The following is a 13,833-nucleotide window of genomic DNA, read 5'->3' on the forward strand; positions in this document are numbered from 1 at the left end:
CAAATACTATAGGGTCGAGTCATCTCATCGTGTGAGTCCAGTTTATAGTTATATAAACACCACTTCGTCGCTCGCTATCGAAAAATGAGTCCCGGCTTGTACCAACACGTGTGAGGCTGCCTAGCAAAGGCGGAAACTTCCCTTCTATTACGCATTTTTATTTTCTCAAATTTGATGCATCCTCACAAATCAAATTGTTCAAAGAAAATCGAACACACTTCTATTGTTAATATTAAGTTCACCAACTCATGCCAAAAAATAATGCACTTCAAATCATTCTCTCATGCGTTTTCTTTTAAATATGTACAATGCATCTCCTTCTTCCTTCGTATAACAAAAACCTTGCTTTTAAACATATTTTCTTTATTTCTTCGTAAAACCATTTCGGTCCAGGAAAAAAAATAACAACGTACTTTCTTTATACTCAAGTTGTATTCTTAAACAAATCTTTTTTCTGAGAGAGTACGGGGAAAAAGGTTGCACCGAATACTGCAGCCCTCTTTAATATTCTCACATTGGGCATTTTATTTTTTATTTCAGCAGAGTTTATATGAATTTAAGGACATTCAACGAATTTCTCATTTTAATGCTTACATTTTTAAACTGATAGATACGAAAATTAGTTTAAGTCCTTACCCTAGACCTAAAAAAAAGGGCTTAGAGCCTATTAATATATAAATCAGGTAGCTTACCCTATAGAACCTTCTTACCATTATGCTATCCTTAAAAATGCAAATTAATCATAACAAGAATTCAGTTGGATCGCATAATTTTGTACGACAAAGATAATAATAATTTGAACGAAAAAAACAAATACAATATTTTTTAGTCAAGAAATGGTATTACTGAATAGTCTATATATTTCAATTTTATATTTGTCGTTAGCATAGATTTATTGTATAGCTAGGTACAATTTGTTAAGCCACATAAAAAATTTCAAACCGAGATAAAAATAATTATGATAATGATTGTATAAATAATAATCAAAAATGTTGAAACCTCGAGAGAACAATCTTGATGCGTATAAATTACGAGATGGCGACTATGCTGTTAAACAAATTATTTATTAAAGCATTAATCAGTTTTACCTGCACTTTGAGAAAATGAGGACGATTTATACATTCATTTTCAATTCTTTGATGGCCATTCTCAGTTCCATGGGTGAATAAAATAATATATTACATCCATAAATCTAAATATTTTTCAATCGAAAAGTACTTTTACCGGGTTAGAAATCAGAAACTGTTGTTGGTTAAATAGGTCTAATCACTACGGTGCTTCAATTAAAGTGCATATTAAAGATTCAAACTCCGTACGTCAGTTCGTGACCCTAGCGCCAAGTGCACCACTTTATGTTGAAGATGGTTGAAGCTCACCACGGTATAATTTGAACAAAAAAATGCTTTACTTCTTCTTGCAGAATTATGTTCGTAGTCTGGGGGAAATCCTAATAGCCAAAATAAACCTGGTTTTCCATCTAATAGCAGAAAACATAATCCCCTCAAGCTCCTCTCACCCTTCCCTTCTGCGTCCCGTTAAATCTCGAAAGAACAAACTCTGGGAGTCCTATCTTTCGCGTTCATTGCATTACCTTCACAAAAACTAACTGTACCTTTATTTTCTCAAACTCATTTTAGTTAATCCTTGATAAACCTTTGCAGAATTAAGTTCACAGTCGAATGGCGATTGGTCTGGCACTCCGCGCCTTGGACGTGTGCGTCCTTCTTCTTCTAGTAGTGCACCCCAGCCACCTGAGGAGCCTCATCTTCGTTTCGGGTACAGGCCTCCTCCTGGCACGCCGCCTGATGGTCCAGTACTTGGATATGCACTAGGACAACTTGGATATGTTCGGCTTATTCCCCGCACAAATCGAAACCGAAGATTTGAATTTCGAAGATACTTTTTCTCTACCGATATACCAGTTCGAATGCTATTAGAACGTAAGAGCTATGTTATCGCGCCAAACCGAGAACATATTGTATTATCGACAACCAATGGTGAAATTTTTGCAATATTAGAGTATAGTGGGATTTTTCGAGGAATCTATAGGAAGAATGGACAGCGTAAGAGAGTAAAAATGAATATGATAAGCAGCGCAATTTATGATATGAGCACAGATGAACTAAGGGAATGTCCAGTAGGTATTTATCGCCAAATCTACCCACATGGCTTTATTGAAGTTGTTGAAAATCAAGATTCACTACAAACTGTGTACCATTAATTACCTCAAAAAAATTAAAACTGAAATATTGTGTTTTTTGTAATCTGATCTCGCACCAAATGTACGTAACGGATAAATACATTATATCATTTTACTTTGAATTTTGAATAATGTCGAGGGATTTCTATAGATTTTTAAGGATTGAAAATACCTTAGATTATTTCGAAATGTTGTTAGAAATTTTTATGGCACATGCGTGTTAAACTAAATGTGGTGTGTGGACCCACTAAATATGATTAAAAAAAGTATTTATATTTTCTATGGATTCTAACAAATTTGGTCAAAAATGACATTATGAGAAAATTCGAAATAATTGAAATATATATTCGCGCGCATAAAACGCAAGCATTTTTTCAGTTTAATAGGGAATATAATTTTTAGTTAAGTAAAGTCTGCCCATTGTGCTTCGAATTCCCACTAATATCGAAGGCATTTCATAATGTTTTAGAAGATTTGAAACATTTTATATTATTTTGAAATATTGCAAATTATTTTCAGGGCATTGCGAAAATGGCAATGAATTTCAAAGGTTTGAAAAGATGTTTAGGGATACTAAAAGATTATTTTAAAATACGGAAACATAATATTAAATGAGAGGCAACTGTATATCACCAGAGGGTCATACTTATTTCCTGAACTAGGAACTACAAATTATAAAAACCCTGGAAGATGGTGAGAGCTTCAGTACACGCAGTACTGAGTCTACGTGCTTATGTACACTTACTTAACAGATACGCTTCTTTAACATCTTTCTGCAGTTCTCCTATCACATTAGGGTATTTCTTGGTTTTGGACAAATTCAGAACCGGACGTTTTAGCACACTTTTCCCACATTTCTCTGCCAAAAAAGGAAGGTGCATAACTGCAGGTCCAGGTCTCCTCCTGGCAGGCCCCCTACTGGATCAGTACTAGGTTATGCACTATCACAACTTAGATATGTTTGGCTTATTTCTCGCACAAATCCGACTCGACAATTCGAATTTCGGAGATACGTTTTTCCAGCCGACAAATCAGATTTCTTGCTAGTAGAACTCATTATTTTTGTATCTGTGCCAACCCAAGAATATATTTTATTATCATTTTTCAATGTTGACATTTTTGCAGTCTTACCACATCAATCTAGGAAAGTCGTCGCAAATCAAGATTCATTGCGAACTGTGTACCATTAATTAACTTGAAGTGCATGTAAACTAAAATATGATATCTTTGGTAATCCGATGTCGCATCAAAATTTATTTAACTTGTGATTGCATCAAAAAGTTATTATTATAAATATTCTTATTATAAATTGGTGCAAAAATTGACGCATTATTGTTTTGAGCAATTTTCTTTCAGGGGAATTTGGGGTTTTTTTAGAAGTTTTTTAGTTTTTGCGCACTCTTCAATTAGTATAAGAACCTTTATTTAAGTTAAAAAAATAAATTGCATACATAACTTACTATTTAAAAAAAAACACAAGAAAATGAAAATTTTAAGTCAAATAACGCACGATATGAAAAAGAAGAAGAATTTAGCATTTTAAATGCCCTATAAGACTGTCATAACTTTTGAGTTTAAAAAAATCTTAAATTCAAATTTTGACAACATAAAAAAAATAACAGAAAATCAAAAGGTGCATTTTTTTCATTGGACTATTTCGCAGTATTTTATGCTTCGACATTTACTTACAAAATATACATACAAGTGTGAGTAATGTGCAAAGTCCGAGCGCGGAGCCCAAAAAACATCAGTCTTAAATTTCATTTAATTAATGGGATTCTTTTAGTTTACTTAAGTGCTGTTAAATTCGCTATACATTTATCGTGATCTCTACAATTCCTTTGAATTCTTCTTAATTGACTACAATTTCACTAAAAACAGTGGAATAGAATGGATGTTTAATTTTTGCCAATTCACTTGACTTTTTGTTAATTTCGTCGAGTTATTCTCATTTCTCTTAGATAGGATAAATGCAATCGAACATGATTTAAATCTTTGTTTAAATTTATCGGGAACTCGTAAAAGTACACATGGAATTTTTATCAATTTTATCCAACTCTTTTGACTAAATAAAACTTTCATACAGTTTTGCTAAAGAGAATTGCAAATTTTTATATACGGCCATATAGGTCGGGACACAGTTTATGCTGATTATTATTAAAAATACTTGTAAATTATGTTTCTTAGCAGTTTAATTTTGTTTAAATCAGTTTCTAAATCTTCAGTGGAAACAAATTTTGGAAGCAGAGAAAAATCTGGGAATTGAAATTGAATTGTGATACAATACTATTAATAATTAATTTCGCAGAAATTCTAAGAAATTAAAAAAAAAATTAATTTCGTGAATTTTTTGAAACTGTGGTAAATCTTTTTAAATTAGTTTAATGATGTGCAAATCATCCTTATTACTTCCCACTTAGTCAATTCCTCTTCGAAACGTTGATCCTTCTTTTTAAGCTTTTGACATTATAGAACGCCACTTTCAAGTGTCTATCTGCTTTTGCGTCCTTGAATGTAGCCCTTCTTTTTTTTGCAAACCCCGAAGCATCTCCTTACTTCTTATTTCCCCGTTCTTTTTCCTTCTATTTTCCTTGTTTTATTTGCCAAGTTGTCAATTCTTTTATTTCTTTGTCCCAGATCTAGATCTCTTCGTTTGTCATAATTTTGATCTCTACCTGTCTCTATATATTCTCTCTGCTGTTCCTTTTAACAACTTCTTTCTGCCCATTATTTAAAACGTATCTTCTCTATACTTTAAACCATCCCCACATGTACCCCTATATTGCTTATCAGATTCTTAATATCTTTCCTTATTCTTTTCACTTTCAGTTTCTTGATCATTATATTCTTTTTCCTCTTTGATCTTTGCTTCTTTTATATTCGTCTTTCGATATGTGCTAATCTCCTACGTAGCCTCTCATTCTCTACATAAAAGCTCACCCGTTTTCGCTAATGATCCAGGAAAATGCTCGATCCCATACTATGCAGGACCATTTCTCTGGCCCCACCACCCACGCAAATTTAACTTTTTTATTGCTAAATATTTAGGGCAGAATTTGTTTAAATTTGCACAACTAAAATTAAAATTTTTGCATCACCGGAAGTTCCGGATTTCTAAAAAAACACTGCCGGGTTCAGTGAAACGTTTCGCTGGCCCCGACATTATCCAAAATCATCTTTACATGTAAGCATTATATTCGTCTTAATTTTTTCAAATTTTTTCAAAGAACTTCAATCCCTAAAAATTATCCCTTGTGTTTCGAACACCCTATTGGATCCAGCGAGCCTTTTTTCTAGCCCCGCCATGCTGTATTCCGCACGGGGGTTAGTTTTAAGGAGTTGAAGTTGCCAGCGAAGCGTTTCGTTGGACCCGCCATGCTGTTTCAAGCACAGGGGGTAGATTTTAGGGGCTGAAGTTTGTTGCACAAATTTGAACAAATTAAGGCGGAACTATACACCCATATAAAATGAAATTTTGGACAGTGTTGGATCCAGCGAAACGTTGCGCTGGCCTCGTGGGGCCTCGTGGGGCCAGCGAAATGGTCCTGTACTATGCGAGCGCTGTGCCACCCTGTTGAATTTTTGCAGGTTTGTTGTTCTACCTCGCCTACTGCCTGACCCACAACTCGCTGTAGTTATCAGGTTCGCTGTATCATAACCGGCGCCTCGTATTTCTGGGCACCTTTTTGTCAGTTCTCAGCGAAAAATGTCAGTTCAAAGTAATATTTGATGTAATAGAAGCAATTTGTATTAACATTGCCCGCACCAAATATTAGTAGGCGCAAAAAATACAAAAGCCCTAATTTTTCACTTTTGGAAGTTCTTTGGACACTGCAAAACGGTCATATAATGGAAAAATTCAAAAGGCAATGTTGAATTCTTACTTTATCGCTCTTTGTGAAGCAAAATTTTGAGGACCAACTTCATGCAACTAATATTGATGATTCTAAAGAAAAAATAAGTACAAAATCTTATTTTTTCTTGTGCGAAATCCGTGCTAAACTTCTAAAGGAATTAGTGAAAGACAAGACTCCTTCAACTCACTGGTTCTGACTTGCGTAAGTAATAAGGCGACCATATCTAATGTTCCTAGTGCATATACCAGCACTTTAGGAGATATATTTCATACATAATTCAACATAATATACTGGCACAGTCCGCATAGGGCTGATATGTGTCAAACGGTCTCACCAACAAATAATTGGTCTGGTCTGACCAGCCTGATATAATCAGCACACTTGTCAGCTTCTCTCTAACTTTTTCCAAACTACCCTCGACATTTGCTCAGGACGTAACAATATGTACCTTTAAAGTTTGAGTAATTTGTTAGAAATTATCTTTGCTATAGTTTCGTGGCCTGTTAAAAAGGGAAAAAAGTGATCGCGACGAAATTGTGTTGAGCAAATGAGGTAGAGGTGATAAGCTAAGTAAGATTAAAGGGTTGGGAATGAAAGCATTCATCTAGTGGTAAAAGTGAAAATAATATAATTGGAATACATAATTTGTTATATGTAAAAATATAACCTTAAATGTTTTAGAATCAGAAGAGAATAATTATAATAAGAATTACAAATATGATGATAATAAATTTAAAAACCTAAGAAGGGGAATGTTGATGCCTGCACTTTGTGAGATAAGGTCTACACTGTTAATCCAATTATTCATTAAAGCATAAATAAATTTCTTCTTTACATTGAGAAGAGAAGGATGGTTTATACTTTTATTTTTACTTTGTTGTTCATCCTTCCTTTTACTGGTAAATATAATGATATAAGACGCATATAATTATTAATTTTAAAAATAATTGATTTTCAACCAATAATAGAAAGATTAAGTTTTTAGTAGAATATGAAGATTCAACCAAAACACAACAAGTTTGCGACAAAACATTGCAATCGTCAACCGGCCTGAAATGACGGATAAAATCCTGCTAAAACTCGGATAGATTTGAGCTGTTTCGATGATTCAAGAAGATTGATTCATTTATACGAACGCATTCTTATGGATGTATAACTTTTCTTGGTGATGTATAGCGTAAACTGACAGAGCCGTATAGACGCAATTATGAATTCAGAGGAAATCAATTTCTGTATCCAGGCTGCGGAAACTACACAGATATATCCGCATTAAAGGACAATGTCGAATTGGTCAAAATAAATTATTGATATATTTTGCATATATGGTTTCAGATTGCGCATGTGACTCCTCCGCCTTTGTTACAAAATGTCATGAAATTTGTTATCACCCCCTACAAATTCTTGTTAGCGAAAAGTACTTTTTAAGCGGCGTATGATTTTTCGAAAAGTCAAAGTAGTTTTAACAAATTGAGTGGAATTGAGAAAACTAGAAGTTTCATCAAATTAAAAGGGATTTTAAGGTATTTAAGAAGAATATATCGGAATTTACGGGAATCGTAAATCAGATTATTCATTGTATAAAATCATGTAACGTAAGTAAGAAAGAAGAATTCTGTTCTTCAAATACGTTTCTTTGATATTCTACGTAACCTGAAGGAACTCGAATAATTTGATTACTGACCAATTTTTTCTTATGTAATATTTGTCATCAGCAAAGAATTACTGAACAGGCAGGAAATTTTGTAGGCCACCTTGAAAGTTTTAAACACAGATAAGTATACTCATAACAATTATAATTATAAAAATTATGAGTTATGAGTATACTTATCTGTGTTTGAAACCTTCAAGGTGGCCCACAAAATTGCCTGCCTGTTCAATAATTCTGTGCCGACGACAAATATTACATAAGAAAAAATTTGTCAATAACCAAATTATTCGAGTTCCTTTAGGTTAAATAAAATAGCAAAGAAACGTATTTAAAGAACAGAATTCTTCTTTCTTACTCACGTTATATGATTTTATACAATGAATCATTGGATTTACAATAGAGCAAGGCTCTATACAACAAAGCTAACTACTTTTTTAATGGAGAAAGATAATACGTAATTCACGTAGAAGAACATCATTCTTTAAAACAATCTTCTCCTAGATTCACAGTAATGAAACGGAATATTTTTTACTATCCGGCCCACTCTTCTCTACACCTTACCCAAAAACAAACAGCTATTCATCGATGGTGGCAAACGAATAGTTTTTAAGTTTCTGTAAAAACAAAATAAGCAGAAGGAAAAGAGGGTTCTTCCACATTAAGATTGTGCATGTGATTTTTTGCTGCGCAGAATCCTAACTTCCATCCCTTCTTTGACATTTAATATACTTTTGAGCACTGAATAGAAACTCCATAGGCGTGAACGTTTATAACTCTTGTGAATCTCGTTAAAATAGGCCATCAGTACTGTTTCACTTGAAGAATTATTTTCTGTGCCATTTTACATGTTAGAAGCATTTAATACGTCAATTTGTATTGGCGTTTTGATTTTTGGAGGAACAAATTTTGCTTCGCCTCTTATGTTGCTGCACGCAGCGCGAGTGGCCACAGTTCACCACCGCAACTTTTCTCTACTCCAGCTAATTTCGTCAGAGGATTTTATATTTGAGTCAAAAATCAAACTTTTTCATAATGAGCGGAATTTTCATTATTCAGGAGCATGTTTTTGATACGCAAAGGTAAAACACCCACAACTCGCATTGAGTTGCATAAAAATACTTACGCAATTGACAAATGTTACCTTATTGTTCCTTGATAGATTAAAAGGACTTAAATGTTAATAAAAGAGTATTAAGTCTTATTTGAAATAAGTGAGATCATGAAAAAAATTATTTTGCATTATTTTTATCGAACTTCCTGTTCCTTTTAATACTATCAAAAAATTTCCCTGATTTTTCTAACGCGAAATTCAGTAACATTACACATTCTTGAATGCATGTTGTTCGGTCCGCCTCAATGCCTTTTACGGGTTTGGGAGTCTTTCATAACCATTACATATATTCTTACAAACAAGCCCTATATACTATCTTACCACCCACTGGCTACACATTATCCTAATTACTATTTATGCTTCTATGCGCTTGCGAGCTTGCCTTGGGCTTCCGTTTCTTCTTACGATTATAAATCTCAAAATGTGATTGTATTCCACAACACTACTTTATATATTTCCTTGAGGAGTCATGTTTTCGCTCTTTTAAAATATTTTTCGCGTACACTTGCTTCTCCTGCATTTTAACCATTTGATACCACCTGTTGTAACTTGCCTCAGCAATTTTCTTCCACCTTTCCGCTCTTCGCCTTTTCTTCATCACTTATTCTATGTCCTGCCATTTTCTACCTTCCATTTATATACCACATTCAAATTTTATTTCATATATCTTTTCTTTCCATTCCAAACTTTCCAGGTTACCCTCCCCTCTGTGCCATAACCTGCCGTTCACACGCTTGTGCAATTGCGCTTAACTCGCCCCTTCTTAATTTCCGTCCAAAATTCCTGGCTCTTTTCAGTTATATAGCAATAATTTTTTCACGTCCTATTTCTTCCCTCAGAATAAAACCTTTCGAACAAAACTCCCTCTAACGAACCCTGCCAACACGATATTACTCTTCCATTTAAATTCCTCCATATGCTTTTCATTTCTGAAACACATCATCTTAGTCTTATTCACGTTCACTGTTTGAACCTTTACGCTCACATGCTCTTCCAATACACTTACCATCAGATTCATCCCTCTTTCATCGTCCGGTACGAAGAGTACGTCAGGCGTAGATGCTAGTGAATACAGTTTGCCTACTCACAAAGTTTTTACACTTTTTCTTCCCTTTCTAACTTCTCTTATAAGTCTGACAGAAGAAAACCTAATGGAATTGGACACAACATACCCGTTTTTTTGTGGTACACTTTCCCTTTTTTCCTCGTTCCTTTAAACATACTTCTACGAACTTCCGCTAAAATTTGTATCCCACCGACGCCCTTTTTAATCAACGGTACTACCAGCGCTGTCTTCCATTTCTCCGGCCACCAATTGTCTCCTTGAACCTTGCTGGAGATCCTCTACATCTCTTCTATCACCCCTAATCCTCGGTATTGTATTGCCTTATTATCCAAGCCATCCTCCCCTGTGGCCTTGTTTCTTTTCAACATTGCAATTCACCTTTTTTTTACACCTCGTAACTAACAGACCCATGAAATACGTCCTTCACTCTATCATCTCGATTTCTTCACTTCCCTGCATTTATCGTCCCATCAGCCTCTTATAACCCCCCTTCTTGCTTTTTCTAACTTACCTCTTCCTTTAACTTATCAATTGCTCTTTAAAGTTTATCTAGCGGCGCGTCGAATTCTTCCTCGTATATACTCCTTACTTCTCGTTTTATATTCTCTCTCTAAATTCTCATAACTTTTCTTCTGCCTACCTGCCAATTTTTAATTTCCTCCTTCCATTTTGATTTCATTCTTGTCCCAACCGCGCTTTGGATCTCCGTGTTTCAATGTCGCGATCGCCGTAAATTTCTTCTTCACCGTATATTACGGTGTACGCTATACCGGCGTAACTGAATTCCCGTTCAGCCATTTCTTTGGTATTCCCGTTATAATAAACTATGCTGTCTCTCCCAATAAGTCCATTAATGCTGCACCCTTTATCTTCTCCTGTTATCATGTACAAAAAAAACACGCATGGACCATAATTTTTCCTATATTTATTCTTCTCACTAATGCTCCTTTCTCTCATCCCACATATCATTCCTCATTGTCCTCCTCCGTTCCTTCTCTTTTTATCAAAGCCCTCGATTCTTTCTTTTCTTCTATTTCTTCTTCCAGATCCCATCTTTTCTTTTTTTCACTCAATCAGCCATTTTCCTTAACTTTCCTTGCAGGTCAGGTCTTTTTCTATTCTCTCTATTCTTTATTTAGACTACTCCTTTTGCGATTATTTTAAACCTGTCCTTTTGATACCCTCAAGTTACCAAAAACACACCTTTCCTCCAATCCTTTATTCCTCTTACTCTCTTTACCCTATTCAGCCTTTTTTGTGCTCCAATATATGTCATTAGATTCTTATACCCCTTTATCTCATATTTCGCCGTTTACTTTCACTCTCTTTGTCATCACATTCTTTTTCCTCTTTGATCTTGGTTCTCCTTCTATTCGTCTTTTGATCTGACTTAATCGCCTATTTAGCCTCTCATTCTCTACACGCAAGCTTACCCCACCTTTTATTGCGTTCTCGCTAACTGTTACATTCTTGAGTACTCCCACCTTGCCCATTGCTTGAATCTTTTTTGGCATGTACTCCTCCACCTTCTATTCTTCCTATTACTGATGTAGGGTTTTCGAACGCGGAAAGTAATTAATAGTTTTAGATGTTAATTTTGTTTGTCTACATGGTCTAAATCAATTTTATTAAAATATTGATTAATCTTAATATTGAGAGGAAAATGCTCTCTAGCTCCTCTGGGATATAAGCCCAGGTCCTTCATATTTCCGGTCTATCTTCCCGTCGTTTTTCTTTTCATGCTTTACTTACTATTTTTACACCCTCTAAATCGCCATTCCCTTTCTCCGTTTCCCATTTTTCCGCTGCATATTGTCAGGTCTTCGTGTTACAGATATCCTACTTATCCACTGAGCAAGACACGCAACCATACACCTCACGTCTCTCACACGTCACTTCCACTGATCATGTCACCTTTTCTTTTCGCCAGAATTTCACCCCAAACACTTTTCTTTATTTTTCTAAATATTCAAAAACTAATTCAACAAAAAATAACCGTAACTATACGATGGGTACCGCAAGCGGAAGCCAACTTTGTTACTATACTTTCTGGAAGTATGCATTTGCCAAGCAGTCCTTTTTGTAAGTTCTTAGAACTTACAGACAAATTACTGCAACTTCTGAGATGAATATTAGTTAAAATGTCTACTTAAAATAATTAAGTTCTAGTGAGTAATGGCAAGATTACTTTTATAGTGAAAATAATGGAGTTTGAGCCTCAAGATAACGAATTTGCTTCAAAATAATCCAATCTGCAAACGATTAATCTAATGTTCATCAAAGCGCTTTAACTTTCAAACATTTTGATTCTGCTGCCTAATCGATGAAGCTTTGAAATAAAGAAAAATTAAAAAATTCGTTTGATTAAATATTCTTCAATCAATAAATGTCCAATTTTTATTATTAGTGTTGCATTGTATTAGTATTGTTAACTTGTCAACGTCTGCATCAGTGACCTTAACTATTTCTCCTGCCCATAATTTTGCTCATGATTCTATGGAAACATAGCAGACTTTATCGAAACAAGTCTCTTTATCGATATAAATACTCCAAGATTCATCTTATAAGACCCGGACAGAGAACCTGTTTCACTTTAACGGAAAACTATTTCTGGTTCCATGTTCCGAATATGTCCCGGGTAGCATCAGATAGATTAACACTTATTGATTTCTTCTACCTGATTGGTTTCTCACAGACCCGGATAAGCGCAAGTTTGGATATAGAGGAAATCAATTCCTGTATTCATGCTCAGGAAATAGCTCTGAAATACCCGCATAGATGGACAATGTCGACTTTGTTAAAATACATTATTGGGTATGTTATTTCGATAGAATCAGGATAGTCAAAAACGATTTCCAGATAGAAAATATGTAGACGGATAGAGCCTGGATATACACGTAGGGAAGCGCTATCCGGCTTCTAACAGGTCTTGACCGGTCTTCCAAGCACGGGCTATATTCAGATTCTTCACTTGTAAAACAAAATAGCACATCCTTTCCCAGCTCCTCTCACTAATCCCCATCTCGCATCTGCAATGCTCAGAAATATTAAATGAAGGATCACAGAATGCAGGTTTAACTGTATTTGGAATACTTTCAAACTATTTGATACCTTCTAAGCAGCCCAAGCTTTTAACAATTCTTTGTACCCTTCTAAAATCCGCTGACTTTTCATGATTAAAAGATTTTCTATGGCCCCATGAACGCATTGCAGGGAGTAATTATAATTAACAAAACTAATTGAGCATAAGCATGAGCAGTTCGATTCTAAAAATTAGTGCGATTGATGTTCAAGGGTAAACCTCTGAAGGGATTTCAAGACAGAGAATTGCTGTCAAATTCGCTTTATTTTTCAGAAACAAATATATTATCTTCATTAGCGATTGGCCTGAAACTCGCACCTCTGGCGTTGGTTACCTCTTTCTAGTCGTGCACCTCAGGAGTCTGAGGAGCCTCCTATCTTGGATATTTGCGACTTTTTCTCCACACAATTTCGAGCCGACAATTAGAAATTCCAAGAAACATTTTTTCAAGCCGAGAACATATTGTATTACCAATATGCAATGGTGCAGTTTTTACAATATTGGAGTATACTTGGATTTTTTCTGGAATATAGACATGATATAATAGACATGATACGGAGATAAAGGTAAATATACAGATGAAATGCAGGAACGGCAAGTGAGCAGTTTTTGCCCATTCTTCGGATAGTATTTTACTCAAATTTGTTTAAATCATGATTGACTGCAGACAGTATACAGACAGTGTAAATTCATAAACTATATATTAAAATAGTTCAGAAAAGATAATTATGTTTTTTTTTCAGAAATAATTATATTTATAAATTTCTAATACCATTTGTGCTAATTGGCGTATTGTCATCTGTCAACAATATCCAATACCAAACATTTCAAGTTTCATATGACATCGTGATTTTTTTCGCTCTTGAAAA

Source organism: Belonocnema kinseyi, chromosome 2 (assembly GCF_010883055.1).
Source record: "Belonocnema kinseyi isolate 2016_QV_RU_SX_M_011 chromosome 2, B_treatae_v1, whole genome shotgun sequence".
Taxonomy (NCBI): domain Eukaryota; kingdom Metazoa; phylum Arthropoda; class Insecta; order Hymenoptera; family Cynipidae; genus Belonocnema; species Belonocnema kinseyi.